At 41.9% G+C, this 16,323-nt stretch overlaps 1 protein-coding gene and 8 non-coding genes across 15 annotated transcripts in view; 8 read left to right on the top strand and 1 right to left on the bottom strand.

The window, feature by feature from the left end:
• Window positions 1-16,323, bottom strand: part of LOC119021875 (contactin-4) — a 122,230-nt gene that overhangs the window by 73,095 nt on the left and 32,812 nt on the right. For 5 of the 7 annotated variants that reach the window (XM_037102445.1, XM_037102449.1, XM_037102446.1 and 2 more), the window contains exon 2: window positions 1,673-1,743. The exons of 1 other annotated variant lie outside the window; for it this stretch is intronic. The gene's annotated coding sequence lies outside the window, so the exon portion shown is untranslated. Of the gene's footprint in view, window positions 1-1,672; window positions 1,744-2,551; window positions 2,671-16,323 lie in introns of all 7 variants that reach the window. One more of the 7 variants, XM_037102444.1, reaches the window with a different exon arrangement.
• trnak-uuu lies at window positions 4,238-4,310 on the top strand. Its single transcript has one exon. It is a non-coding gene; the product is annotated as a tRNA-Lys (tRNA).
• trnaf-gaa lies at window positions 4,578-4,650 on the top strand. The gene has a single exon. It is a non-coding gene; the product is annotated as a tRNA-Phe (tRNA).
• Window positions 5,178-5,250, top strand: trnak-uuu. The gene has a single exon. It is a non-coding gene; the product is annotated as a tRNA-Lys (tRNA).
• trnaf-gaa lies at window positions 5,511-5,583 on the top strand. Its single transcript has one exon. It is a non-coding gene; the product is annotated as a tRNA-Phe (tRNA).
• Window positions 6,111-6,183, top strand: trnak-uuu. Its single transcript has one exon. It is a non-coding gene; the product is annotated as a tRNA-Lys (tRNA).
• Window positions 6,444-6,516, top strand: trnaf-gaa. The gene has a single exon. It is a non-coding gene; the product is annotated as a tRNA-Phe (tRNA).
• trnak-uuu lies at window positions 7,044-7,116 on the top strand. The gene has a single exon. It is a non-coding gene; the product is annotated as a tRNA-Lys (tRNA).
• trnaf-gaa lies at window positions 7,431-7,503 on the top strand. Its single transcript has one exon. It is a non-coding gene; the product is annotated as a tRNA-Phe (tRNA).

Below are 16,323 nucleotides of genomic sequence, written 5' to 3'. Positions count from 1 at the left end.
ACCGTTATTTACTCCTACATTAGGAAGTCCTCTGCGGCTCCTCCAGAGGACATTAAAACTGTTTTCACAAGCTAAGTCACACCGCTTGTGATATGTAAACTCGACTTGATGTTTTCCCCTCTCTAAAAAAACATTCCATCCACCCGGAATGTATTTAACATTGGGCCAAAAAGCTTAGTTAACCTATTTTCTCAGATCCATGATGAGAATTTAAGATAGATTAGATCAAACTCTGATATTGATCTCTGTGGGAAATTAGGTAATGAAATTAGGTAATGGAGTACATTATTCTCTGTTTTCATTACTGCGGTGCTGAATCGTGGAGCAGACTTCTGCTCGTGAGCACTGGGGAGCAATTGTCTGTGCTGCTTCTTCATCACTCCCCGTACATCAGAGCCCTCAGATTAATCTCCATTAATACTGGAGGGCTTGTTTGCATGCTGAGGGCCTGTTGTCAAAGCTCACGAGAAGTTTTGATTGCTGAGGCTGTTCACAAAACAGTTACGCAGTTGAAATGAGTGTCGTCCCTACGTCCCATGACAGTGTCGAAATCTCAGCTGACAGCTCCTCTGTCCAAGAGGGGGTTTCACAGAACTGCATATTGAAAATCTAACAACATCAGTCTGCGCACAAAGCGGGTGCACAAATAACCATATAGGACACGACTGCACCTGTTTTGAGAGCTGAGACATTTCAATTTCAGGATGCAAATACCTTGGGATTCTACCGCCAGAGGGTCACGCACCGCAAAAATCAAGAATCACCTCCCGGAGAACGAAACAACCCCTGCACACAATGCAGTTTCAAACGCACAGGATCAAGTCCCAGCGGAGCATCAGTTGAAACCAAAGCTATAGAAATGTTAAAACTCCTGACAGCAGCTGTCAGCGTGTCTCTGCTAAAGGAAAAGTAACATCATGAGATCATCAAGCCTATCATTAACATGTCACACTTGAGATGTTTCCTCACATGATGATACTGGTCATTAAGTTCTGTCAGTCAAGGCTGAACAATATGTGGCAAATAAGTACTTGTGGTGTCATTTAATGCTGGGGCTGGTAAGTTATTCTGGATGCAGAGCTGTTCCAGGCCCGTCATAAGCCCCCCCAATCGTCTCATCTGACCTGTATGATTTGATCGGACATGCCACCTCTCCATTTTACCTGCATGCACTCTGCCCATGCACTCATTGCGCATGACCGGAGTCTTTCAAGAGGCCAGCGGGATGCACTGCGAAAGCAATAAGTGAGCTAGTCACAGGAGAACGGGAGAGAAAGTGCAGCCTAAATGTCCCAATAGTGACAACCTGACAGCGGTGAGTACTAAAAAAAAACATCTGTGTGTGTTTGTGAGTTGGATATGGTTAGTAACGAAAACAATATGCCTCACTCACAGTACACAGTCATTCATTTGAATTGGGTGTCGGGGCACGGAAACATGCAGGGCAGGGGGTCGGTCAAATCGGTCACTTGAAAGACACTTTTGCAAACCAGCAGCCATAAAGACAGAGCTAAACACCAGAGTCAGCATACAGTCTAACAAACTAGATTTAGCAACAAGCTATGTAGCTCAACTGCAACATCGCGTTATTGCGAGTATTGCTGTAACCGCCACCGCCATAGCCTTGTGGTTAAAACATAGAATGGATCATTTATCAAGCAGGGGTCCTTACTTGTCCAGCAGAAAAGCAGCTGACTCTGTGTCGCCCTCGCGTCCTCACAAATCCCGCAGCTAGCTCCACCTCTGAAATGACAGCGAAAAGAATCTGTCAGCTATTACAACTGCTACCTGCACAGTTAACTGAGCTGTCTAGCTAACATTAACAACAGTATGCTGCAGTTAGAAACAGTTAACGATTGCACTGGTGATATGATGCACCCTACTTGCTTGAAATATAATTCTTACCTATGGCACCTTTGAAGTGCCATGTTTTTGTTTTTGTTTTGTTTTTTGGTTTTATCTATGAATCAAGCTACATAGCTTTATTTATGGATATAATACTCAACAAGATATTATAAAAAAGATAAATCTTGTTTCTCAATTAATAGAGTCAGATAAAATAATCCACATGCTGGTTGTTCAGACACAAAAAGGCTCTAAATTATCCAGCCTAGTGCTTTCTCCTTATGATTTTAGCTCATTTTTCCTCTGTTATTACTGTATTATATTATATTACGTGAGTGGTATAATTTGACTACTCTAAAATATTCAAATAGAATCATGGCATCATATATCCTGAAAACAACTACTGTACATAGTGGGTTTTCTCAATTATGGTAATAACGGCTGGAAAGACACTCCTGGTAGTGTTTTAAACCTGATACAGCTAACAGCTTGGTGTTATGGCTGCTTGACCTTCATTATATCTTCACAGACTGACAGAACAAGTTCATTTCATGAAGTTAAGCTCAAAATGATCATATTATGTTGTTAAATGTTTAACCGGTACATTCTGACAACTCTGTTCGCCAGCTGTCAGCCATTTTCACTTGACAACTGCCAAGCAAACTGCTAGGTACCTGTCGGATATTGATGGGATCCAATTACTTACACTGTTTCTGTTTCTGTAGAGGAAAACCTGCCACTATGAAGGTCTCATAATACAGAGTGGTGTGCTGATTCCCACCAAACCACGATGTACCCTTGTGTCCTTCACCAAATGTACAGACACTGCAAGAAAACAGGATTTCACCCAAGCAATGGCATGATTTTCTTTTATTTTGTTTCATCAACTCACAGACAGTAATGACTGAGTTATGACAACTATTATTATAGAGGGTGAATCAGCAGGCGGCAGCTTAAACCCTTAACTCTAATTATACAAGTTATAATTAAAATCGCAAATCTTGCCATCCAAAAATGACACTCTGAAATCAAAAAAGTGATATCCCTTAAAAAAGGTATTAATCATTGATCTGTAATATCAGTAATAACACTATTCTCACCAAGCTATGAGCTGGGATCTGGGAGCACAGTTAAGAAGTCTGACATGGCAAGAATTATGATCAGTCAGATCGTACACACATTTTAACACCTCATATTATCCATACATGCCAATATTTTGGGTGCTCTCTCTTTCACTTCATCTCCAAATAAACCTTTCAGATAACCTGGCTAAGCTCTTGAATATAAAGTGTAATAGTCTAAATGCGTTAGCATGATAATATCATAACGCAAATGACGGCCAAAGATATGATTACAGGCTGTGTTGGGGAATAACATTTACACCTAGTAATTTACAGTATAAATGTAACATAAATGTGATTGAAATCTGTTACAGAGAACATAATACAAATTAATAACGGTTACGAATCACCATGCTGGTGATTACAACAGGGCACATCGGAGTATATTTTTTCAGTAAAAAGAGCATCTGTAGAAAAACTTTGCAACTTTCATTTATCTTGATGTCTAGACTGACTCTATTCATTGCACAGTATGTGCTTAAAGTTCAAGTGTAATTTTTGCTTGGTTCTCTTTTAAAAAGGACTGCACATGCCTGTGACAAGCCAACAACATCAGCAGGTGGCCGAGTTGTCAGACAAGAATGTCTTTCTGCGCCGGAAAGTGGACAGTAATGTACTCATGAAGTCAGAGACTGACGCCAACATAACTGTACACTGAAAAGCCTGTTTACCATTGGTTCAAATGATATCCACATATCCAACAATATGAAAGTTGCAGCATACCAACGACAAATGTACTGGACCTTCTTGCCATTTACTTGTGTTCTTAATAACTTAAGTTTCATGTGTGCATACATTAAATAATTTAACATTAGGAAGTAAAATAACTCACTGTTGACTTTTCCTTTCACACAAGATGGGAACAGCAGTCTCCTGGGTGAAAGTCCTATTTTGCCCAACTACACACCCTGTCCTTCTCCCTTTAAATACTTTATACCTCTTTATATTTGACTTTATACTCCTGCTTCTTTTTTAAACTTCATCATAATTCATCTGACTTCCTCATTTGCTACTGTAATAATTGCTATGACCTATAGTGGATTACATTAAAGATACATATGAGTATCATGTATGAAAGCAACACATATGTAGCTTCAAACTCATTTTGCTATCCTAGCTCCACTCCAAGGTTTGAACATCCCTTTTTTTTTCACAAAAGTGATTTCTATTCTCTAGTTGGAGGAGCCACAATGTGAGGTCCTGGCTCTGATTGTAACACGTAAGTAAGACATAAAGCCCAATGGTGAAAACACCTTTGTAGTTTTTAACAAGCCTGGATAGCTCAGACGGTAGAGCATCAGACTTTTAATCTGAGGGTCCAGGGTTCAAGTCCCTGTTCAGGCGTAACAAGGATCCTTCCAATGGTTCCTCCATTTAGCGTTTCGCTAAGGTGCTGCTCAGTGTGAATGCTCTTGCAGATTGAACCTTCGGCCCTACTACTGACCGTTCATCAACCAAAATTTTCTTGAATCATTGCCCTCCTAACCCCAATAGAAATTGGGCTGAAACATGATTTCTGCAACCCCTTAATCCATCCACAATAGTCTCTGTGAATACTGGCCTTTGACTGTCACACTACCACGTGCAACATGTTGAGACCTTGTTTTCAGGGCCGAAATAGCTCAGCTGGGAGAGCGTCAGACTGAAGATCTGAAGGGCCCTGGTTCAATCCCGGGTTTCGGCAAATGCCACCTGCGCTAGCTTAGTGGAAGGGACTGCATGTTTGTCAGGTGCTGTAGCACTTTTGTGACAGACCTTTCAAAGCCAACATTCCGACCTCTCACCCAGCAATGAATCAGTGGTGTAGTTTGGCTGGATGTTGCACATACTGGTCCACATTTTACAAACTGCTTGTCCTTGTATGCGTGTGGCTGCTGACTATTGAACAAATTTAAAAGGTGCATATGGCGCCACACAGGAACAGGCCAATATAACTGTTCAAAGAATGAAAGCCACACAACCCATACATGTTTAACTTCAACAAGACAATGGACTACCAGAACTATCAGGACTTGTCCAGGCTTGGAACCCCACCGTTTTTTTGCAGCCAAAGCAAATTTCGTTCTCCTTCTGGAGCAGCTGCAGTGTGGGATCCTGGCTCCACGTGCAACATGTACTCGACAGAACAACATGAAGCCTAATGGAAATTTTATCAGTTGACCATAGAACACTGTTGGTCTTTTGAAAAAATACCTGTTTTCTTTGACAAGAGCCTGGATAGCTCAGATGGTAGAGCATCAGACTTTTAATCTGAGGGTCCAGGGTTCAAGTCCCTGTTCAGGCGTAACAAGGATCCTTCCAATGGTTCCTCCATTTCACTAAGGTGCTGCTCAGTGTGAATGCTCTTGCAGATTGAACCTTCGGCCCTACTACTGACCGTTCATCAACCAAAATTTTCTTGAATCATTGCCCTCCTAACCCCAACAGAAATTAGGCTGAAACATGATTTCTGCAACCCCTTAATCCATCCACAATAGTCTCTGTGAATACTGGCCTTTGACTGTCACACTACCAAGTGCAACATGTTGAGACCTTGTTTGCTGGGCCGAAATAGCTCAGCTGGGAGAGCGTCAGACTGAAGATCTGAAGGGCCCTGGTTCAATCCCGGGTTTCGGCAAATGCCACCTGCGCCAGCTTAGTGGAAGGGACTGCATGTTTGTCAGGTGCTGTAGCACTTTTGTGACAGAGCTTTCAAAGCCAACATTCCGACCTCTCACCCTGCAATGAATCAGTGGTGTAGTTTGGCTGGATGTTGCACATACTGGTCCACATTTTACAAACTGCTTGTCCTTGTATGCGTGTGGCTGCTGACTATTGAACAAATTTAAAAGGTGCATATGGCGCCACACAGGAACAGGCCAATATAACTGTTCAAAGAATGAAAGCCACACAACCCATACATGTTTAACTTCAACAAGACAATGGACTACCAGAACTATCAGGACTTGTCCAGGCTTGGAACCCCACCGTTTTTTTGCAGCCAAAGCAAATTTCGTTCTCCTTCTGGAGCAGCTGCAGTGTGGGATCCTGGCTCCACGTGCAACATGTACTCGACAGAACAACATGAAGCCTAATGGAAATTTTATCAGTTGACCATAGAACACTGTTGGTCTTTTGAAAAAATACCTGTTTTCTTTGACAAGAGCCTGGATAGCTCAGATGGTAGAGCATCAGACTTTTAATCTGAGGGTCCAGGGTTCAAGTCCCTGTTCAGGCGTAACAAGGATCCTTCCAATGGTTCCTCCATTTCACTAAGGTGCTGCTCAGTGTGAATGCTCTTGCAGATTGAACCTTCGGCCCTACTACTGACCGTTCATCAACCAAAATTTTCTTGAATCATTGCCCCCCTAACCCCAACAGAAATTAGGCTGAAACATGATTTCTGCAACCCCTTAATCCATCCACAATAGTCTCTGTGAATACTGGCCTTTGACTGTCACACTACCAAGTGCAACATGTTGAGACCTTGTTTGCAGGGCCGAAATAGCTCAGCTGGGAGAGCGTCAGACTGAAGATCTGAAGGGCCCTGGTTCAATCCCGGGTTTCGGCAAATGCCACCTGCGCCAGCTTAGTGGAAGGGACTGCATGTTTGTCAGGTGCTGTAGCACTTTTGTGACAGAGCTTTCAAAGCCAACATTCCGACCTCTCACCCTGCAATGAATCAGTGGTGTAGTTTGGCTGGATGTTGCACATACTGGTCCACATTTTACAAACTGCTTGTCCTTGTATGCGTGTGGCTGCTGACTATTGAACAAATTTAAAAGGTGCATATGGCGCCACACAGGAACAGGCCAATATAACTGTTCAAAGAATGAAAGCCACACAACCCATACATGTTTAACTTCAACAAGACAATGGACTACCAGAACTATCAGGACTTGTCCAGGCTTGGAACCCCACCGTTTTTTTGCAGCCAAAGCAAATTTCGTTCTCCTTCTGGAGCAGCTGCAGTGTGGGATCCTGGCTCCACGTGCAACATGTACTCGACAGAACAACATGAAGCCTAATGGAAATTTTATCAGTTGACCATAGAACACTGTTGGTCTTTTGAAAAAATACCTGTTTTCTTTGACAAGAGCCTGGATAGCTCAGATGGTAGAGCATCAGACTTTTAATCTGAGGGTCCAGGGTTCAAGTCCCTGTTCAGGCGTAACAAGGATCCTTCCAATGGTTCCTCCATTTCACTAAGGTGCTGCTCAGTGTGAATGCTCTTGCAGATTGAACCTTCGGCCCTACTACTGACCGTTCATCAACCAAAATTTTCTTGAATCATTGCCCTCCTAACCCCAATAGAAATTGGGCTGAAACATGATTTCTGCAACCCCTTAATCCATCCACAATAGTCTCTGTGAATACTGGCCTTTGACTGTCACACTACCACGTGCAACATGATAAGACTTTTTTTCAGACCACTTTGGTCATGTAATGGAACGCTGAAAACTGTAGATTTTTACTGCCGTACTTGCCAAAATAGCTCAGCTGGGAGAGTGTCAGACTGAAGATCTGAAGGTCCCTGGTTCAATCCCGGGTTTTGGCAAATGCTACCTGTGCCAGGCTAGGGGAAGCTTCAAAAAAACAAGTGACTAGCAGAACTTGTCCAGGCGTGGAGCCCCACCTTTTTTTGTGGCCAAAGCAAATTCTGGTCTGCTTTTGGAGCAGTTGCAATGTGGGATCCTGGCTCCACTTGCAACATGTACGTTAGAGTTCTCAACGGGCCTGAAAATTACAACCCGACCTGGCCCGTGTGTTTTTAAGCCCGAACCTGACGCAGCTCGACACACCAGCCTGACCAGCCCAAACCCGACCACCCGCGCACCTGCATTGTTTTCCTTATACACTTGTTGATGATCAGACATGATCAGAGAGACAGCAGACAGAAATTCAAAACAAACTTTATTTAAAATTAAAAGATTTAACGCAAACAACCAATAAACTTAAATGTTAAATAGCTTGTATAAATCAATATGCCATGAATAAATATCAAATTAAATCTTCACACAATACAAAATAAAAAGAACTCAAACACTTATCAATCAGGCTACTATTTCACACCACACATTGTATCTAAAACACTGAATCTGATACACAATAGGCGTATATCTTACAAACATAAGTGGAGGTTTATAAGGCATCGTGGAGGAACAGTAGCGCATCCACAGTGTCCTCATCTCCTCAATGGTACGGCCATGCCACACTGAACAGCCTCACCTCACCATTGCAAATATTTTCGAGGCCTCTGATTTCCCCACTCCTCGAAAAGCAAGGGTGAATTTGCCTGTGGCAAGTTTACTTTTAGCCAATTCCATCTTCTCCAGCCAGGCTATAGGGTATGTCATTCTCTTGAATTGTTGCCCTTCTCTTATGAAGTCCATTAGAATTTTATCTCAGTTTTATGTATTTGTAAGAAAAGTAATAGAACAAATAATGACATGTAATATGTTTCAATACAATAGTTACGTGACATATTACATTTTAAACAGGCTCAAGTCATCTTAAATCTATTAAATTTCAACTGTAACTTTCCAAATACTCACAATAAAAGCAAACCTTAAATAAACTGAAATGTTCTACAATAAAAGAAGGCTTGACAGCCCCCAAATATTAATAAAAGGTTGGGTTGTTACATCTTAGACTTACTCATCCAAACAGCAACATCCCCTACAGTCTCCTTTACCCTTGCCCTCCCATGCACCCCAAAACTCACATCCCTCAGCCTCAGTGGTTTCAATTAATTTGGCTCCCACTGAGTCTCAGCCTGAGAATATCAACCCAGGAGACAAGACACCCATTACTGCCAGGGCTCCAGCTCCATTTATACTATACAGCTGAGGAAAGACTGCTCAGAGGGTAATAACACTGTTCTCGACATCTGGAATGAGAGTTGTATACGCACATCTATTTTCATTATTGGCTACAATGACATTTGCCAATTGACTAAAAGCTGGAGCTTGTGGATACAGATTTTTTTTTTTCTTTTTTTTTAAAGTAGAGTCCGAGAAACCTGGTTGGTGCATTGTGTGTTTCTAGCACAGGTGCTCGCGTACATCCTGAGCATGGAGATGTGCTGAAGGTTGCATGACCATGTCCTTGTACTTCTGTGTGATTGGTCTATATTTGGTAAGCGAGCCACCTGGATCCTTAGTCAGACACTAACAAGCTAACCGCCTGTCATTTTAACCAGGGACACCTATGTCAAGCTGTAACAATGAAGGTGAACTTATGTTGAAAATACCATAGATGCAAACAGTAGGTGATTTGTTAATTTTTAACAGGGTGATTGGCCCAATGGGAGCACCACCCTGCCCCGACACACCTATGTACACCTCCCAAAGGAAGCTGTTGCAGGATGCCTTAACCATAACAGTGACATTTCTAATTTTACAATTTCATTTTATCCAGTTATCTTCCTTCTCTCCCTACTACACTTGTTTTTTTTGTTGTTGTTGTTGTTGTTTTTTATAATTGTATTACAGTAATGAGTAAATACACCTTTACATTGTATGCAATGGACTGAGTTTATTCAGGCAGGGTTTTCTCATGTTTCTCACAATGCACTACAAGCATGGCTCTTTTAAGTTACATGACCCACATGACCCCTTGGAATTTTTTGCCATCTAAATTCCTTGAGGGACACACATTGAGTATTGTGCACCTTGTTGCAGCTTTTGTCACAAATAAACCAGGCAGTCAGATCGCAATGCAGCCATGTCCAGCTTGGCTTCACAGTGTGTCAGAGCTGCTACTAGCAGATGGAGAGTGATGAAAGGTCAACAAGGGGGCTGCTTTTTGGTAATTTTGCTAACAAGGAGGACGGCATCCTCCCTCATCCCCCCTCAAATCACCTACTGGATGCAAAAAATGTTGCAGAAAATAGTAAAATCATAATAAATGTAAAAATGCATTGTAAAAATCTGCTCATTTTCAGGTTAGGCTTCCGATGAAGATGGCTATGCACTGCAAACGTAATATAAAGAAACAACATTTTCAAAGGTGACATGAAGTGTATTTGAGGATCTCCGATGCTTTTGCCAGACAAGGACATCGATAAATGGTGTATAGTCTAAACACAAAATCTACTTATTTAGCTGTAACCTGATGTTTGACTGTATCCAACAGCCATCTGCAGTGATTGGAACATGCTAAGGTCTCATGGGGCTTAAGTGCAGTACAGGACCTAAGTGGCGTGATAACAGTTTTAGGATATTCTCCACATATGTCTATATTTGGTAAGGGAGCCACCTGGATTCTTATTCAGGCACTAACAAGCCAACTGCCTGTCATTTTAACCAGGGACACCTATGTCAAGCTGTAACAATGAAGGTGAAACTATGCTGAAAATTCCGTAGATGCACACAATGTTGCAGGATTTAGCAAAAGTGGAATTGAGAAATGTTTCATCAAAATTGTGCAGCTAGTTGGGTAAGAGATTGAACATCTAGAGTATACTGGTAGTCATTTTCCACTGAAGAGACATTTCTCAGGACAGCCCTGAAATTTGTGTTACCCTTAAAGTAATGCAAAAGTCAACGTTAGCTCGGCCCCTCACAGCCACATTAATGCTTATCCAATTCAATAGTACCGCATCTTGCAGTACCTGCAGAGGAGGGGGATGTAACAAACCTTAGTCTTGCAATGCTAAGGTGAGAGCACACGTTCAAAACGGTGCACATGACAAGTACAATTTGAGTTACACACAGTACCAAAGCACCAAAGACACAATCCAAGTACCTGAAAACACGAGTTGTTGATCTACAGTAGCACGAAACTGCCATGACCATAAAACACTGCATTTTTCATGCTACACTTTGTTGTTTCTGTCATTTTCATTCAAGAAAACAACAAAAAACATGCAGCACACAAGTTGTAACCAGCTGTATTTGCCATCACAAGGCAAGATGTCAGATAACTACATCTTATGAAGAGTGAAGGTAAATTTGTTCCGGCTAAAACACTGAGAAATTCTGAATTTGGATCTGGTATTAAAATTGAATTTTAAACTCTGTAGAATCTCTAAAATACAGGACTTGAGCCACTGGACCCATTATGTGTTTGAACACTGGGAGTGTATGCACAGGAGCCATACAAATGTTATAATCTTGAACAAAGTCATTCATTCTAGGACTTTTCCAAAAGTGACACTAGTATTCAAAATGTCTAAAATACTGCCTAAAATGCTGGAATTGGTATTGTACACAAGTCTACACAGAGATCTTATTCCATACGATGTATTTATTAAAACAGCAGCATCCTGCACACCCATATTAATTTTGACAGATTCCTTTAATTGCACAATTAACTAATGTCCATTACCTTCAAAACTTGTGTGACTAGAGCAAATCCATAAAGTAAATTATGTCCAAGGTTTGTAATATTTGTGTTAGGAATATAATATATGTCAAAAATTTGACATTCAATTTTTGTCAGGGTTGATAGTGATCCTGAGTATCAGTATTCAGTAAAAATAAATTATAGTATTAAAGTTGAGAACAACCACTGATGGAATGTAACTTACTACAATTTACTAAAGTACTGTACTTCAGTACATTTTTTCTTTACACTTCCACTTCTCCACATTTATTTGATAAATTCAGGTACTTGTCACTTTCCTGATTCAGACTGTTCCATGTTGATATGCCTGGGGAAGATAGTTGTTCCTCTGAAGTTTTATCGCATTAGTCAGTAAAATATTTTAGTCCGAGCGATTGATCGACCGGCCGACTGACATTATGTCAAAGCTTACTGTTGCTAACCCTGAACAATGAAGATACAGCTTGGAGAAGTCACTCCAAGTCAGGTCTGTTAAGCTAATATGACATACAATGTCCCGAGGCACTTTGCAAACCTACAGCATCAGTGGTTCCTGACCCTGAGCAAGCTCCCTAAGAAAACATGGAAAAAACCTAAAACTGAAACAGGAGGAATTGTTTTTTTGTGGCAAACACGATGGCACACAGCTGAGAAACACACTGATTTTCATGCAGTGATCATAAGAGCAAAGGTCGCTGAAGTCAAGCAACACATTTCATCATCCATTATACATGAGACCACGGCTAAGTAACAGCGCAGCTCCTGGGCCTCTGCTGCTGTTGTGTATGGAGATTACGAGTCGGTGTGAAAATGGATGTTTCTGTGTCTTAGAGCCACAATCCCTGAAAGCCCGTTCTTACTCTCCTGAACTCCCCTGAACGGCTGTGCTCTTTATCCGCGCTAAAGACCTGTGACTTTGATCTGCTCGCCATCATTTAAGACGAGGTTTACTCTAAGTCTATTTGAAGCCAAGAGCCATCAAATCTCGCGCTGTCGAGCCTTTCACACCGGTGGCCTCCACATTCTCTTCATGTTGCAGCTCCATTAGACAAGCTCGCCTCTTAATTGCGCAGCACTATCTGGCACGTACAGGGGAGCTGTGTTGCTGCAGTCTGCAGTCCAAAAGGCTCATTTTCACTTCCCTGTCGATGCTTCACCACCGTAGACGAGAGACTTCCTGCGGAGACACCTTTAACATCCTCTTGTCACTTTAATTGATGGCAAAATTGCTACTGGTGATCATTAACAACTTGGAGCACTTCTGACTGCAGGTGGCTCTGTGTTGAGGGGCTTCAACTCATTCATCATTCGCTGAAGTCCTTCCTCTTACCTCAATTAATGATGATGAACGCCAGATTTTCTCCACATGTCATTAACAGTGATATTAGTTAATGGTGCAAATACACAAATAATCAAGAAATCTGCTAATTTTCAGGTTGGGCTTCCAATGAAGACGGCTACACACAGCGGAAGTAATATAAAGAAACAACATATTTAAAGATAACGTGAAGTGTAGCCGTATCCGAGGATCTTCGATGCTTTCGCCAGACAAGGACCTTGATAAATGGTGAATAGTCAAAACACAAAATCCACGTACTTAGCTGTAATCAGAGCTTTTGGCTGTATCCAACAGCAGTCTGCAGTGAGTGGAATTTGCTCAGGTATCATGTGGCTTAAGTGCAGTACAGGACCTAAGCGGTGTGATAACAGCTTTAGGATATTTTCTACATATTTAAGTGTCTGAAAGGCCAAAAATAAATCTCTTTGCTCATCCCATTCTCACTGCCCTTTGAGTGCAGGAATCATGCGATACTCCACCTCACCGTCTGTGTGAAAGTTACAGATGCTGAGAGGGGGGACAGTTTCACTGCGACTCTGATCCGCCTCCGGAGGTAGTATCAGAGCCACAGCAGAGGCGAGACGGCGTCTGTGTGAATGGAAAAACTGGAGGCGCGGATTAGGGTTGTGAAGATCTGATGGATTTTCACAGTCTCACAGCTAAAACAGACCCTTCACTCATCAAAAAAAGAGAAAGGTCCAACACTTCAACCTAAAAAGCAACGCTACAGGACCAAACAACAGTAATGTGGAGACTGCTAGCATTTTTGGCAACAAAAATGCCACATTTATAACTGGAGACGTGTCTGTCATCTTGTCTGTCCTACCGACTCTTTGTCAAATTTCTCCCCCAAAAACAGCATCTGTCTCCAGCAGCAGAGCCGGGTGGCTCCCGCAGTTGAATGGATTATGTGACACAATTCAGAGCAAATAACTTTAACTCACCATGTCTTAGTCTCCTTCTGCTATTGTGATGTTACCATCTCTGGAAACTTGTATCAAAAGTTTGCAAACCCAGCGAGTGAAAGCCAGACAGGGTCCTGTTCACTGATGAGATTATTTAATTATGTTATTTAGAGCACAAAATGTAACTTTGTCATTTTCCAGGATGTATGGTGCGTCAGGTTCTCAATCACAACACTTTATAACTGCATCCATTTGATTATAAACAGTTGGCCGACACTTGTTGATTAACGGGACGGTCACGCCTTCTTTGGTTCTGCAGCACCGGCGTACAATATGAATTGACCAACTCGAGCCACCGCTGTTCAGTGTGAATAAAACAAAGGTGACAATGGGGAGTCTCCGTGTGAAAAGGGCCAAATATAATGGTCGATTCTACAAAACCAGGGATTATGTTAGACACTATGTTGGCCAGTGCAGACCAAAGATTGGCGATGAGATCTACCTGCAATGTGCCGGTCTGAAAACCTGCCAGTTCATACCAATGTGCCTAGACGAGACAGTGTATCATCACAATTGCAGCGACTCTCTACTGCTTTGTTAACTGCAAACTGTTTTTCAGTGCCGTAAAATATGAATGAGCACAATACTGGGTTACTATCTGCAGTTGCATCTGTAGTAGTGATGAAATGGCAAAATCAAAACAAAAATAAAGGGAGCGCAGTGGAGAGGTGTGGTTGAGTGAGAGACAGTGAGTGGTGGAGAGTGGCTGTGAATGCAAGACTAGCAGAGGAAGAACAGTGAAGTTGTAAATTAATCAGAAGGCCCTGATAAAGACGATAAAGAGATGATAAAGAGATAAAACGTATGTTTCCAACAATTTTCAAACCTAGAGAAAAGAGAAAGCTATATTAAGGTGTGTTGCATTTGGTCACCTGTCGCCACTTATAGCGACAAGACTACACTTAAGATGAAAAGGACTTTATAACATCACCTGGAGCAGTGGATTAATGGTGTGTGTTCACCAGTGACAAATCTGGTTTAAAATCCACAACAGGCCATGCTATACCACTATTTTATTTATCACTGATACATGTAGTTTTGACCAGAAAATATCTTGATGTCAGCTTATCAAAAATATCCATTAGTGAACAACAACAAAAGCCGCTTTTGAAAAGCAATGTCAAGATTGTGTTCCCTGGACAACGGAATTGGCCGCCGGTGAATACTCTGAACCCCTTGTAAACATGAAGCTGCATGCACTCTGTATGACTGCAGTGTTTTACATTACACAGTGCAGTGAAAGAAATACCAGAAATATTCATGGATCTGACAAAGGAAAAAGGGAAAAATTATATACACAGCAGGACAAAGGACAGGAGCCCAGCAAGGGAGAGCTTCAAAATGCTTCAAAGGGCTGATTTTATTCACTATATCTACCGTAGAACCCACCAAATTGTCATGCCAGCTGATTTGAAATGTATGTCTAAAGTGTTAACAAAGACATGCAATGACATGTAATAGTACCTGGTCTGTGTAATTTCATAAAGTACAGCAAACGAAGGAGCTCCACATTTTGCTGGTCAGATCACAATCATGTTCAGAATTACAGTATGTAGTGAACTATGTACACGTGTGCTGAAGTGTCACGGCTTTAGGCAGATGTCTGCTCCGTGCCCATGAGAATACCACACTCTGAACAAGAGAGAATAAAATACAATTTAAACTGTACTCAATAAATGCTAATTTCATCATGCTGACATGTTAAAAAAAAATGTTAACATGCTGACGTCAATGGAGCAGGCTTAAATTTTTACCATGTTTACATCATAGTTTAGCATGAATAATCGCACTCAAAACCACCCTTGTTGCACTATAGAAAATGTCAGGGGGTTGCCAGTGCCATTAGCTTATATTAGGTAGTAACCATGACGATGTTGGGAACATTTCAAAGGACAAGTGAAAACCACCTGCTGATGGTGCTAAAATAAAGGGTCATGTAATGGCGAGGCACAACAGTAGCTCAGTTGGTAGAGCTTGACCCACATACAGAGGCCCTGTCCTTGCTGCAGTGGCCCAGGGTTTGAGTCAGACCTGCGTCCTCTAGCTGCATGCTGCCCCCCTGTCTCATCCCATTTCCTGTCATTCCTTAAAAAAAAAAAAAAAAAATAGAATAAAATAATGACAATAGAGGGGCGGCTGTAGCTCAGCGGGTAGAGCAGGTCGACTAGTGATTGAAAGGTCGCTAGTTCAAATCCCGGCTCAGGGCAAGGCTGAGCTGCATGTCGAAGTGTCTTTGAGCAAGATACTGAACCCCACATTGCTCATCAGTGAGGGCCCTGCGATGAGCTGGCGACTTGTCCAGGGAGCACCCTGCCCTCGCCCAGAGACAAGGCTGGGATTGGCTCCAGCAGCAACACCCCGTGACCCCATGGAAAGGGATAAGCGGTTACGGATAATGACATGACATGACATGACATAATGACAATAGATCCAACCGTTTTGTGACATTTCAGTCTGGAATAACCGATAGACCAATATTACCATTTGGCTTGAGTCCAATTATAGATTCATGCTAATAGTGTAGCTAAAAAGTAAACACAAGTGAACTATGCTTGGTCACTCTTCTGTTCAGTGAAGTACACATACGCTATTTTAAATTGTGAGAGCTTCTTCTTTTGCTCTACAGCCCCGAGCAGAGGGAGTAGAGTTGGACTCAAGCCAAATGGATGGCTGGGGGTGGCGGTTCAGACTCCTCTGACAGGAACATTGAAACATGTTAGTTCCAGGATTTCAGCTTTTACAGCCA

The sequence above is a fragment of the Acanthopagrus latus genome, chromosome 6 (genome assembly GCF_904848185.1).
Source record: "Acanthopagrus latus isolate v.2019 chromosome 6, fAcaLat1.1, whole genome shotgun sequence".
Lineage (NCBI taxonomy): Eukaryota > Metazoa > Chordata > Actinopteri > Spariformes > Sparidae > Acanthopagrus > Acanthopagrus latus.
The sequence above is the reverse complement of the archived record's forward strand: the minus strand, read 5'-3'. Positions and strand labels throughout refer to the sequence as shown.